The sequence below is a fragment of the Triticum aestivum genome, chromosome 6B (genome assembly GCF_018294505.1).
Source record: "Triticum aestivum cultivar Chinese Spring chromosome 6B, IWGSC CS RefSeq v2.1, whole genome shotgun sequence".
Taxonomy (NCBI): Eukaryota; Viridiplantae; Streptophyta; class Magnoliopsida; order Poales; family Poaceae; genus Triticum; species Triticum aestivum.
In genome coordinates this window covers 702,805,888-702,820,458 of record NC_057810.1, presented here as the reverse complement: position 1 = coordinate 702,820,458, position 14,571 = coordinate 702,805,888, and the positions used below count along the sequence as shown (strand labels likewise).

Below are 14,571 nucleotides of genomic sequence, written 5' to 3'. Positions count from 1 at the left end.
TGGTGGCGCTTCAGTGATTAGCTTCTCCGCATTCAGCTTGCCCCAATGCACCTTTGCGCGGGCAAGGGCCCGACGAGCACCTTCAATACAGGCGGAGCGCTTGATAACCTCCACCCAGGGGCACGCATCCACCAACCGTCGCACGAGGCCGAAGTAGCTCCCAGGCATGGCCTCTCCAGGCCACAGCCAGACTATGAAGCCCTTCATGGCCTGCTCGGCCGCCTTGTGGAGCTCGACCAGCTGCTTCAGCTGGTCGCTAGGGGGCACCGGATGGCCGGCCTCAGCATACTGAGACCAGAAGACCTTCTCCGTTGAGCTCCCCTCCTCGGCTCGGTAGAATGCGGCGGCATCAGACACGCTGCGAGGCAGATCTGCAAATGCCCCTGGAGAGCTCTGAATTCGGGTAAGTAACACGTAATTTACATTCACATGCTTGCTTTGCATGAAAAATGCCTTACCCGCCGCTATCTTCCTCACCAACTCAATCTCCTGAAGGGACTTATGGGCATCGGCCTTGGCAGTCTTGGCACTTTCGAGAGCCGAGGCAAGCTCGGACTCTCGAGTCTTTGAGTCACGCTCCAAACTCTCATGCTTTTCCATGAGAGCCTGGAGCTCTTGCTGAACCACCGCCACCCGCGCCTCCTGCTTTTCTCGCTCTGCCCGTTCTGCGGCCGCATTGCGTTCGGCCGTAGACACGGCCTCCTTCTGGGTCGCCACCTCATTCGTGGCCCCTGCAGTACCCATGTTATCCTTGTTATTTTTTGCAACCTAAATCCTTTTCTGTAAGGTACAAGTTCAAAGTGGTGTTACTCACCTTCTTTGTCCCGGAGCTGCTCCTTGGCGCGGCCGAGCTCTTGCTCGGACCGCTCGAGCTCCTGCTTTAAAGCACCGACCTCCGCAGTCAGTGCGGCAGAGGTCAGCAGCGCAGCCTGCAACCCATATTGACATAATTTTTTAGCAACCCTGCGTATATCTTCTTTTTTTCAGATCCTCAGTCCGGCTTTTCTTCCCGAACACCGAACCGAGCATCAGGGGCTACTGTCTATGCGGTATTACATTGCATATTTTTAACTTCTTACCTCAAAGCCTGATAGAAGGCTACTGCAGGCTTCGGTCAGCCTGGTCTTGGCAAGCTATACCTTCTGAATCACCGCACTCATAATAGTGCGGTGTTCTTCCTCGATGGGAGCGCTCTGCAGCGCCTCCAACAAATTGTCCGGCGCCTCCGGTTGGACGGAAGCCGCCGGCGTCACGGTCTTGCCCTTCGTGCGAAGGGGCCGCCGGCCGGACTCCGGAACCACTGCGGGTTCGGATATGGAGTCCGGCGCAAAGTCCGGGAGGACGCCTTGTGGCACCTCCGGAGCCTCCCCCTGATGGGTCCCTTCTTGGGATCCCACCTCGGCGTCCTCGGTATCGCGAGGGGTGGAGGCGGTCGGGATGGAGTCTACATCCGACGGAGCCAACGACCCGCTCGATGAAGCGGGGAGATCATCATTGGCCGGACTACAGGCAGCATGCGGCATCAGAATGACACTATGTGACACAGAAAAAGAAATTATAAATCACTCAGGAATCCGGATACTTACGATCTCGCTGGAGGCCTAGCCCTTGAAGGCCATTCTTCCTCGCCAACGTTGTTGTTGGCGGAGCTGTCCGGGGGAATAGTCCTTCCCCTCTTGGAACATTCGGCCTCCCCTGTTGGGGAAGCCTTCCTCTTCCTCTCTCCCTCCTCTGGGAGAGAGTCCTCTTTCTTCTCCTCGTTTTCGGGGGAGGAGTCCGCCCCGGAGTCGTCGGACACCTGAAAACGGGAACTCTTTCGAGCACCCGTGGCCTCCTTCTTGGCCTTCTTCTCCGGCACCACGTGCGGTGCCGAAACCAGCAGCCTCTCTAGATGGGCGTCTACTGGGTTTTCTGGCATAGGAGCCGAGCAGATAATCTGCTCCGCCTTCCTCATCCAATCCTGTCAAAGGAAAAGGGGAAATTAAAACCCGCATAGAGTCAAACTATGAAAAGCAAGTGTCCCGTAAAGGGGTAGAATCACTTACCTCATTGGCTTGGCGCTGCGAGCGAAATCCGCGATCTTCAGTCGCGGATGCAGGGGCTTCGGCGCCCTTAAATAGCACCCTCCAGGCGCCTTCGTACGTCGTGTCGAAGAGCCCGCTCAGCGCCTGGTGCTGTTCCGGATTGAACTCCCACAGATTGAATGCCCGCTCTTGGCATGGGAGAATCTGGCGGACGAGCATGACTTGGACCACGTTAACCAGCCTGAGCTTCTTCACCAGCTTCTGGATACAGGCTTGGAGTCCCGTCAGCTCCTCCGAACTACCCCATAGCAAGCCCTTCTCTTTCCAGGAGGTGAGTTGCATGGGGATACCAGATCTGAACTCGGGGGCCGCCGCCCACTTAGGGTCGCGCGGCTCGGTGATATAGAACCACCCCGATTGCCACCCCTTGACGGATTCCACGAAGGCCCCTTCAAACCAAAGGACACTGGGCATCTTGCCCAACATGGCGCCTCCGCACTCCGCTTGAGTGCCCTTCACTACCTTCGGCTTGACATTGAAGGTCTTGAGCCACAAGCCGAAGTGGGGCTGGATGCAGAGGAAGGCCTCACACACGATGATAAACGCCGAGATGTTGAGGATGAAGTTCGGCGCCGGATCATGGAAATCCAGGCCGTAGTAGAACATGAGCCCCCGGACAAAGGGGTGAAGTGGAAAACCCAGTCCGCGGAGGAAGTGGGGAAGAAAAACGACCATCTCATGGGGCCTGGGGGTGGGAATGAGCTGCTCCTCGTCGGGCAGCCGGTGCGCGATGTCGCCGGACAGGTAGCCGGCGCTACGCAGTCTTTCGATGTGGTCCTCCGTAACGGAGGAGGTCATCCACTTGCCTCCCGCTCCGGACATAACTGGGGAAGGTTGAGACGAGATGTGCGGGCTTGGGCGCTGGAGCTCGAGTGCGCGGAGATGGATAAGCAAAGGAGGAAGAAGGCGTAGGTGAAAAGGTGAATCCTTATCCCTTATATGGGCGGGCGAAGTCTATGCGTCCCCCACCGGCCTGGTAAAACTCGCTTATCCCCCAAGCGTCACCATCAATGGCGCGGTTGGGTTACCCATGTCCGTATTGATGAGAATCCCGGATTAAGGGGAAACACGATCTCTGCTTCGACAAGACGTGCCAAGGAAACCGCTTCGCTAGATGCGCTGAGGTGGTAGAGTAAAAAACGATTCAAGTAATGGCTTGGTAGTGGCGTGACATCATGCCGCAAAAAACGTCAGCAGATTGAACTTGTGTACATATTATTCTCTCTACGGTGGAATGTGGAATTTATTTTGCAGAGCCGGACACTATCCTGGTGTTTACCATCTTCTATCATTCGGAGGAGGAACCCGCCTTGCAATGTGCCGGGGGCGATGCTGATTCCCGCCAACACCTATGGGGATAGGGCCCCTTTTCAGTTCGGTGGGGGGCGGAGAGCGCACAAAGAGCAGATCGAGGCAGTGCACGCGGGGGGATTTTTACCCAGCTTCGGGCCGCACGGATGCGTAAAACCCTACTGCTGCTTGTTTGTGTATATTGGATTCTTGCTCAGGAGCGATGGATGCTGCCAGACTGAGCGTAAGAGTGTCTCTGGGGTTGAACGAGCCGAGCTAGCCGAGTCTCTGAACTCCCCGACCTGCGGAACCTCCGACCTGCGGAACCCTTTCTACATTGCGCTTGGGCCTCCTTTTATACTCAAGGGGTCACCGACAGGGGGCAATGTAGACAAGAAGGGTAAAAATGGAAAAGGATGTGGTAGGTATAGCTACCGCTACTGTGGATACAGTGCACCCTACCTAACTCTGACGGCAGGGGACAAGGGCATTAAATGCCTGTCTGAGTCTCCTAAACACTGCAAAAGGTGACCGTTAGGAGTGCCACCGTTTGCCACGATGGTCTTCTCTTCATCTCCGCTTGCCACCACGTACCCCTAGCTACACGGCCTCCCGCCACGTGCGCTCTGGGAAAGTCCCAGAGCGACACGTTAGCAGGTGAGCTGGAGCGCGGGCACGCAGTGGGGGTTTCCCGCGGCAAGCTCCTTGCCGCGGCCGTCGTCTTGTCGCATCCGGAAGCTTGTCGCTCGCCAGATCTTGCCGAGACGCAGGGCGCGTCGCAGCAAGCTTTCTTGGTATGTCTTGAGTGGCCTTCCCGGCAAGCTCCTCTTGCCGGGGTCTTGTCTCTTCCCGGCAAGCTCCTCTTGCTGGGGCCTTGGTTGGCCTTCCCGGCAAGCTCCTCTTGCCGGGGCCTCGGTTGTCCTTCCCGGCAAGCTCCTCTTGCCGGGGCCTCGACTTGAATACTTTGTTCTTGAATGGTCTTCAAGGGAACCACGGAGGGTCCTGGCGGTCACCCGGCAAGCCTTGCCGCGGGGCGCTGCAACTGCCCGTGCACGAGTTTGGGGTAATAGGGTACCCCTACTCTAGTACACCGACAGGAGCCCCCGGGCCTGGGCCATACACGGTGCCGAGCGCTGTTGGGCCAGGCCCAAAAAAGTGCACGGGCACGCGCGGCCTAGGTCACGCCGAATCTAACTCTGCTCCCACTGCGCACGCCCAGAACGGCACGCGTCAAACGCAGCGTCGTGGGAGAGATCATGGGAGTTTGTTCACTTGGGAGGCCGAAACGTCCGCCCCGTCCCTCTTCCAGCGTCGCCGTCGTCGTCCAGCCTTCGGATGCCCCCCCCCGGGATGTTCCCTTGGTGTCTTCTGGCACCCGTAGCTCGCCTAGGCACCCCTTTTGCCCTTTTTGCCTCCTTGACCTGCCTCCTGAAAAGGGGGACAGGAAAGGGATTACGGGCATCTTATCTTTTTAATTTGTAAGCCTTCGGGCCTTAGCTGTATCTAAAATCTGTAATCCTCTCTTTCATGTTTTTCATCCTCTATGGACTGTACCTGAACGGGATGTTTTTTTAATGAAAAAGGGGAATGCTTGCCGGGTTATTTGTCTCGTGAGTTAAACCCACGCCAAGGAACAAATCCTTGGTATCCCTCGGACAGACATTTCATCTCCCGGCAACAGGCCCTGCCGCCTTCCCACGTCGCTCAACCTTTCTCACGCTTTTAACGGAGGCAGGAACGAGGTGGGTGCGGTCTCCTCGTTTCATCCCTTTGCTGCCACGACTACGACCAAACTTGGCCCCGAGAACGAGCCCCAGGGCCTAGAGTCGAGGGAGCACGGCAGTTTCCGGGCAGAGACGTGGTTTCGCATTCCCCAGTCCATAAGAGGATGCATGATGAGGGATGAAAGACTTATCTGGTATTGCAGCCCCCGGCAACTCTGGTTTGCCGTGGACGATTCTTGGCACTCACAGCCCCTAGCGATACTGGCTTGCCGGGAAGGCTCTTATCTTCAGCAGAGAACTTTGTCGTTCTCGATGCCGGTTTCCGGCAAGCTGATTGCCAGGAAGGCTTTTATCTTCAGCAGAGAACCTTGACGTTCTCGATGCTGGCTTCCGGCAAGCTGGTTGCCAGGAAGGCTTTTATCTTCAGCAGAGAACCTTGGCGTTCTCGATGCTGGCTTCCGGCAAGCTAGTTGCCAGGAAGGCTTTTATCTTCAGCAGAGAACCTTGACGTTCTCGATGCTGGCTTCCGGCAAGCTGGTTGCCAGGAAGGCTTTTATCTTCAGCAGAGAACCTTGACGTTCTCGATGCTGGCTTCCGGCAAGCTGGTTGCCAGGAAGGCTTTTATCTTCAGCAGAGAACCTTGACGTTCTCGATGCTGGCTTCCGGCAAGCTGGTTGCCAGGAAGGCTTTTATCTTCAGCAGAGAACCTTGACGTTCTCGATGCTGGCTTCCGGCAAGCTGGTTGCCAGGAAGGCTTTTATCTTCAGCAGAGAACCTTGACGTTCTCGATGCTGGCTTCCGGCAAGCTGATTGCCAGGAAGGCTTTTATCTTCAGCAGAGAACCTTGACGTTCTCGATGCTGGCTTCCGGCAACTGGTTGCCAGGAAGGCTTTTATCTTCAGCAGAGAACCTTGACGTTCTCGATGCTGGCTTCCGGCAAGCTGGTTGCCAGGAAGGCTTTTATCTTCAGCAGAGAACCTTGACGTTCTCGATGCTAACTTCCGGCAAGCTTGTTGCCAGGAAGGCTCATGGCGAAGAACTTCGTTGTTCTTGACACCGGCTCCTGGCAAGATCGTTGCCGGAAAGGCTTATGGCGAAGAACTTCGTCGTTCTTGACGCCGGCTCCCGGCAAGATCGTTGCCGGAAAGGCTTATGGCGAAGAACTTCGTCGTTCTTGACGCCGGCTCCCGGCAAGATCGTTGTCGGAAAGGCTTATGGCGAAGAACTTCGTCGTTCTTGACGCCGGCTCCCGGCAAGATCGTTGCCGGAAAGGCTTATGGTAAAGAACTTCGTCGTTCCTGACGCCAAAAAGATTGCCCTAAGGGCGTTGCCAGCCCCCGGGCCATAACTGCGTTCAAACATAGCAAGTGATTAGCGTCCGGAGTGCACTTAATCCATTTGCGAATTTTGACTTCTGCTACATATTCCCTATGCCTGCTGGAATGCTTTCCGGTGCGTGTGATCCAGCCAGCAGCGCTTGAGGGAACGGGCCCTTAGCGGCTATTTCGGGAACAGCGCCTCCCGGAAAGGTTTACCTTCTTGGTTCTAGCGCAACCGCACAAGTTGCCGAGCGGACTCGAGGCAACATGGAGCGCAACTAGCCCCGAGAAGGCTCCACGGCATACAGGTCTATGCAGAAATCTTAAATAAATAGCACATGCTATCTTCCTGTTCGACCCCTCTTTGTACGTCCACCCTACGCTTTCTAGGGAAACTTGCTGGTGCAGGCACCCTTGCCGCGAGCGCCGAGTGCGGAACTTCAGCAGCCCGCTGGCGGGGTTGCTACCGACAAGTAATCTTGTCGCAACTAGTTGCAGCTCGCTTAAGTTGTTGAGCAGACTCGAAACAAAGTAAGGGCGCTAGCAGCTCTCTTAAGTTGCTGAGCGGACTCGAAGCAAAGTAAGGGCGCTAGCAGCTCACTTAAGTTGTTGAGCGGACTCGAAACAAAGTAAGGGCGTGACTTGCTACGAGTTGATTCCTCCGCGCACAGGTTTTTCGTACAAAGAACAAGATCTCCAAGGCGGATAACTTCGTATAGAAAGGAAATATCTAAAGTTTTGCGCGACTTAGCTTTTTCTGGTGCCGCACTGGCGTCGTTCTTTTGCTCGCTCGCTCCTTGGGAGCCATGACGATGAGGATTTAGCTTGCGTGCCCGCCGGATCGGGTTCGCACGATCTCGACGCCCCCTACCTGGCGTGCCAGAGATGCCGGGGGCGATGCTGATTCCCGCCAACACCTATGGGGACAGGGCCCCTTTTCGGTTCGGTGGGGGGCGGACAGCGCACAAAGAGCGGATCGAGGCAGTGCACGCGGGGGGATTTTTACCCAGCTTCGGGCCGCACGGATGCGTAAAACCCTACTGCTGCTTGTTTGTGTATATTGGATTCTTGCTCAGGAGCGATGGACGCTGCCAGACTGAGCGTAAGAGTGTCTCTAGGGTTGAACGAGCCGAGCTAGCCGAGTCTCTGAACTCCCCGACCTGCGGAACCTCCGACCTGCGGAACCCTTTCTACGTTGCGCTTGGGCCTCCTTTTGTACTCAAGGGGTCACCGACAGGGGGCAACGTAGACAAGAAGGGTAAAAATGGAAAAGGATGTGGTAGGTATAGCTACCGCTACTGTGGATACAGTGCACCCTACCTAACTCTGACGGCAGGGGACAAGGGCATTAAATGCCTGTCCGAGTCTCCTAAACAGTGCAAAAGGTGACCGTTAGGAGTGCCACCGTTTGCCACGATGGGCTTCTCTTCATCTCCGCTTGCCACCACGTACCCCTAGCTGCACGGCCTCCCGCCACGTGCGCTCTGGGAAAGTCCCAGAGCGACACGTTAGCAGGTGAGCTGGAGCGCGGGCACGCAGTGGGGGTTTTACCGCGGCAAGCTCCTTGCCGCGGCCGTCGTCTTGTCGCGTCCGGAAGCTTGTCGCTCGCCGGATCTTGCCGGGACGCAGGGCGTGTCGCAGCAAGCTTTCTTGGTATGTCTTGAGTGGCCTTCCCGGCAAGCTCCTCTTGCCGGGGTCTTGTCTCTTCCCGGCAAGCTTCTCTTGCCGGGGCCTTGGTTGGCCTTCCCGGCAAGCTCCTCTTACCGGGGCCTCGGTTGTCCTTCCCGGCAAGCTCCTCTTGCCGGGGCCTCGACTTGAATACTTTGTTCTTGAATGGTCTTCAAGGGAACCACGGAGGGTCCTGGCGGTCACCCGGCAAGCCTTGCCGCGGGGCGCTGCAACTGCCCGTGCACGAGTTCGGGGTAATAGGGTACCCCTACTCTAGTACACCGACACAATGCCAAGCAATATACGCGCCAGACTTATCGTCATTGAAGCCTGGTTCAGGGGCTACTGAGGGAGTCCTGGATTAGGGGGTGTCCGGATAGCCGGACTACCATCATCAGCCGAACTATCATCGGCCGGACTATCATCATCGACCGGACTCCAAGACTATGAAGATACAAGATTGAAGACTTCGTCCCGTGTCCGGATGGGACTTTCCTTGGTGTGGAAGGCAAGCTTGGCGATACGGATACGTAGATCTCCTACCATTGTAACCGACTCTATGTAACCCTAGCCCTCTCCGGTGTCTATATAAACCGGATGGCTCTAGTCCGTAGAACAACAACAACCATTACAATCATACCATAGGCTAGCTTCTAGGGTTTAGCCTCCTTGATCTCGTGGTATATCCACCCTTGTAAACATCTACAATATCAATATCAATCAAGCAGGACGTAGGGTTTTACCTCCATCAAGAGGGCCCGAACCTGGGTAAAACATTGTGTCCCTTGTCTCCTGTTACCATCCGCCTAGACGCATAGTTCGGGACCCCCTACCCGAGATCCGCCGGTTTTGACACCGACAGTTCCCCCTAACTGTGCACCGTAGTGAAGGTTCGTTGTTTCGAAGCACCACGTGATGATCGTGTCTGATAGATTCTAGCGTTCGCATACAACGGGTGTAAGCCAGATTTACACATGCAAACACTTAGGTTGACTTGACGAGCCTAGCATGTACAGACGTGGCCTCGGAACACAAGAGACCGAAAGGTCGAACATTTGTCGTATAGTAGATACGATCAACATGAAGATGTTCACCGATGATGACTAGTCCGTCTCATGTGATGATCGGATACGGCCTAGTTGACTCGGATCATGTATCACTTAGATGACTAGAGGGATGTCTATCTGAGTGGGAGTTCATTAAATAATTTGATTAGATGAACTTAATTATCATGAACATAGTCTAAAATGTCTTTGCAATATGCCTTGTAGATCAAATGGCACATGCTAATGTTACCCTCAACTTCAACGCGTTCCTAGAGAAAACCAAGCTGAAAGACGATGGTAGCAACTATACAGACTGGGTCCGAAACTTGAGGATCATCCTCATAGCTGCCAAGAAAGCATATGTCCTTGAAGCACCGCTAGGTGATGCACCCATTTTCCTAGCAACTCAAGACGTTATGAACGCCTGGCAGTCGCGTAGTGATGATTACTCCCTGGTTCAGTGCAGCATGCTTTACAGCTTAGAACCGGGGCTCCAAAAGCATTTGGAGCAGCACGGGGCATATGAGATGTTCCAAGAGCTGAAAATGGTTTTCCAAGCTCATGCCCGGGTCGAGAGATATGAAGTCTCTGACAAGTTCTACAACTTTAAGATGGAGGAGAACAGTTCTGTCAGTGAGCATATACTCACTATGTTTGGGTTACACAACCGTTTGTCTTAGCTGGGAGTTAATGTTCCAGATGACTCGGTCATTGACAGGATCCTCCAGTCGCTCCCACCTAGCTACAAAAGCTTTGTGATGAACTACAATATGCAAGGGATGGAGAAGTCCATTCCTGAGTTATATTCAATGCTGAAATCAGCGGAGGTGGAAATCAAAACGGAACATCAAGTGTTGATGGTGAATAAGACCACTACATTCAAGAAAGGCAAGGGTAAAAAGAACTTCAAGAAGGATGGCAAGGGAGTTGCCGCGCCTGGTAAATCGGTTGCCGGGAAGAAGCCAAATAATGGACCCAAGCCCGAGACTTAGTGCATTTATTGCAAGGGAAATGGTCACTGGAAGCGGAACTGCCACAAGTACTTAGCGGACAAGAAGGCCGACATCACCAAAGGTATATGTGATAGACATGTTATTGATGTGTACCTTACCAGTACTCATAGTAGTTCCTGGGTATTTGATACCGGTGCGGTTGCTCATATTTGTAACTCAAAACAGGAGCTGCGGAATAAGCGGAGACTGGCGAAGGATGAGGTGATGATGTGCATCGGGAATGGTTCCAAGGTTGATGTGATCGCCGTCAGCACGCTACCTCTACATTTACCTACGGGATTAGTTTTAAACCTCAATAATTGTTATTTAGTGCCAACTTTGATCATGAACATTGTATCTGGATCTCCTTTAATGCGAGGTGGCTACTCATTTAAATCTGAGAATAATGGTTGTTCTATTTATATGAGAGACATGTTTTATGGTCATGCCCCGCTGGTCAATGGTTTATTTACTAAATATCAAACATGATGTTACACATATTCATAGTGTGAATACCAAAAGATGTAAGGTTAATAATGATAGTCCCACATACTTGTGGCACTGCCGCCTTGGTCACGTTGGTGTCAAACGCATGAAGAAACTCCATGCATATGAACTTTTGGAGTCTCTTGATTATGAATCCACTACAAGAGATGTGGCCTACCGTGACGAGCCAAAAAGTGTCATCGAATAGCTAATAATGTCACAAATTACCCCTCAGTGACGTATTACGAGCGTCACGGGCATCGTCACAGAATCCCCGTCACAGATTACTCCTAGTGACGGCACGCGCAAAGAAATGTCACCGAAAATGGGACCTTTGGTGACGTTTTCTGGAACGTCAACAACTTGCTATTCCTGTGAGAGTCAAGTAATGTCACATGTTAGGAGAAAATATGCCATATTATAATATATTCAATGACGAAGCAACGTCACTGACTTTATGTCAGACCAACACCCGAGCATACATATTATCCCACTATTAGCGTCACTTCTTTCATTACTGATGAAGATGACACCATCAAAATATATTCACTTCATAAAAAATTAAATTCACAATGAATTATCAAATACACTATAGTGCAAATGCATATGAGAGTAAATATTTAATTCACATCATGTTATATAAATAAGTAAAGATCCAAATCACATTATAAATTGAAATGGAGGAAAATCATATTATATATTCAATCATCTTTTAAATAGACAACTAATATTTATAGATAACTAAAGGACCACATGCGTTGTCTTGGGATTCCAACTATCTTTCCATCACAACAGTATGGCCTTCATGCACCATCAGGTTTGGACCAGGACTCGTCAGGTTTGGGTTGGGACTGTTGGGTGTTGATTGAGCCCTTAAGAGAAGGCCACTTAGGTTATATGTCTCCTTTCGCTTCTTCTTGATGCTCCCTGTGAATTTCTTCAAATTCTCTATCTTGTGATTCAAGTCTTGCACCTAACTCCTCTCGATGCCTATAAATTGAGGAAACACAACAACGTTGCATCTTAACGAGACAAAAACACATAAGCTAACAAGGTATAAGAGTACCACTAGGAAGCTTACAATCTGTCAAACTATGAATCTGAGTACATTATTAAATGTCAAGGCAAGCATGCAGATGGGCAAATGAAATGGTAAACCTAATAGTGACTTCTAATGGTTTAAAAACATGTATAACTAAGAGCTAGATTTCATTTGCCAATGTTGAAAGGCAGCAATCGTCAATAATATGAGATATCAAGTCAGTAACCTAGGTTACAAGAAGCAACTATGCTAGGACATCCTATATCATTTTGTTGAAAAGCAAGCATACTAGATTTCAGGATTAAAAACCATGCTTACGATGTTATTCTCATGCCTTTGTGTTACCTCAGCAACAACCATGCATTTCTCATTACAAACATTTGTTATTTCTTAAGTTACTTTGGATGATTGGATTTGCATCAAACCATAAATAGATAGCAAAGGACTCGATAGTGCAACTTCCGTTACAGGAACTGAAGACGATTGTCTTATTCACAAACAAATTAGTTGTTACGTTCACTATCAAAAGAAACAACCAGAACACAAAGATAAACAAGATAAGTACCTATGATTTACATCTCTTACCTCTATGATTTTGTTCCATTATCTCTTCTACAACACGGATCTGTGCTGATGAAGGAGAGCTCCCAGAACTACAGTATCTTGGTGCATACCCCATGCTGGAAAAGAAGGTGCTTGATCCAATTCTCGTAAGTACTATTAGGTGGCTTATTGGATAACACTTCTTCAGCAGTATAACCATTGAAGTAATCCTTCTTTAGTTGCAGCATTATTGTCGAACACCCTTCTGGATTACTTTTGTGCGTACATCATTCCGAACCTTGTCATCCCTTTCAATCTCAAAGTTCATCTGAAATAACAATGATAGGATACCTAACTGTTAAAGAAAAATTAATGAAAAGCATTTATTCTTGCTTGCACTATGACTCGTGAGTAAGCATATGGATGGAGGAGTGCTTGTAACGTAAACTAGACCATGATGGTGCGCATTGCGGCGCCCGTCTATTATGATAAAATGGCACTTTTGTCTTGCAAAAATAGAAAACACAAAACATACGAGTACTTTTTGCATAAAGTGACTCATCGTGTCCCATGAAAAAATAATTGAAATATACGAACCTTATATTTCATGAATATAATGTCTATGTACCTTGCCTTGGTTCGAATCTCTCTATAGTCAGTGAGCATATCGTCTACAATCCCAGGTTATGCATGCGTATTTAAACTGAACCTGCACATGATGATATATCAGCATCCAAAACCAAGCTGAAGTACATCGATTCGCAGCCAAGACCTAAGTTATGGAGGTTGTGAGCCTAGCTGAATGAAAGCGCCAATTAACATAGTGTCACAATCAGTCAGGACAATCCAAATGACACTGAGGTCAACTATATGGCAGAATTTATATATTCACACACACACACACACACACACACACACACATGTTTCACACTGTTTTTTTCTTCTTTTGTTACTGTGCATATGCTCATGATAAGGAAAGGTACAGATATGTACGCAATTAGGTGACCAGTAAAACAAATGACTTCGGAATTTATGAAGCCGGGAAAATTGATATCATATAAAAGTTAACAAGAATCTTATGTACGTAGCCACTTAGGTTAGATGAGATTGCAGGTTTTTACAGATAAACATCTCAGTTTATCTGTTATAAAAGTTGGCTTTCATTGGTTGTAGGAAAAAAATAGATTAGATTGTGTAAAACAGTTCTAAAGAAGCAGCACTGCTCACAAGCATTTCAAGTGTTCCCTTATACTCAAACTTGGAATAGATGCTTCTCTGTAGTTACCACTTCTAAATTTTTTGATATGGCAAAGACATTACTGTACGAGGCTTTGGAAGCTTTCTTAGAAAACTAGCATGCACTGTGTTATATATATGAATGTCAACACATATTACCGAGCTATATGAATGCGTGGATTGTACAACAGATCAAGCGGATTTAGTTTTGTTATTATGGCAGGGTACATCAGATGGTTAATTGAATTTCGAATAACGGCCAACTGTACTGCATAGTTGACTGAAATCTCACAACTAAGGTCCTGCATGTGAGCTAACTGAATTTTGGATAACGACCGACTGTATTGCAGTAGCATATATTTAGGTTCAGTACGTTTTAGCATAGCTGGCTCTAGCAAATGCAAAACCATGTTCAGTACTGCAGTTTTGCACGTACCTATCAACAGGATGTCAATTAAAGTTCTCCATGAGATAATTTATATGTTTAACAAATTATGATGAATAGAAAAGGCATAGGGTTTAGAATATTCCCAAACAGAGATAACTCAGCATCAGGTTGGACCTAACCCGTGAGTTAGGATTTAGGACATGCAACAAGCAAGAGGCCTTCCTATGAATTTTTTATTTGGGGAAAGAAAGCAAGAAATCTAGGAGGAGGTTCAGGCATTTTTACCACAGCGGGTTGTGGCATCCTAACTAACGTGGAGGGCAGGATGAGTAGTAGTATGCATGAACCCTAATCACTGAACATTAAGGCCGACGGGATGAGGAGGGCGGGACGAGATAAATACCGATAGTCATGGTCGGTTGTTGCAATCCGGGGGAAAGAGACCCGGGTGCTCCCGGGGCGGGTTGATGCGGTGGATCCGAGCCCGGCCGGTGGGGCGGCCTCCTCCAATCTTCTGTCGCCGAACGTTGTAATCTGGGGGAGAAGAGAGCAGACTATTCGCAGGGCTGATTGATTTGGTCGATCCGAACTCGGTCGGCGGGGCGGCCTCCCCCAATCTTGGCGGCGCCGATCGCCGCTTTCGTGGCGAGAACAGAGGCAATTGAATCTGATCTAAAGAAGAAACGTGGGGTAGGCCGTGGCTCTTCGCGGGTGAAATAGAAGCAGGAAATTTGGCCGGGTCTTTGACGGGTG

At 50.3% G+C, this 14,571-nt stretch overlaps 1 long non-coding RNA gene across 1 annotated transcript; it reads right to left on the bottom strand.

Annotated features, from left to right (window-relative positions):
• Positions 1 to 11,499: 11,499 nt before the first annotated feature.
• LOC123135005 (uncharacterized) lies at positions 11,500 to 14,355 on the bottom strand. The gene is made up of 4 exons (XR_006465793.1): positions 14,222 to 14,355; positions 12,823 to 12,903; positions 12,237 to 12,522; positions 11,500 to 11,599 (listed from the first exon to the last, which is right to left on the bottom strand). It is a non-coding gene; the product is annotated as an uncharacterized lncRNA (long non-coding RNA).
• Positions 14,356 to 14,571: the final 216 nt, after the last annotated feature.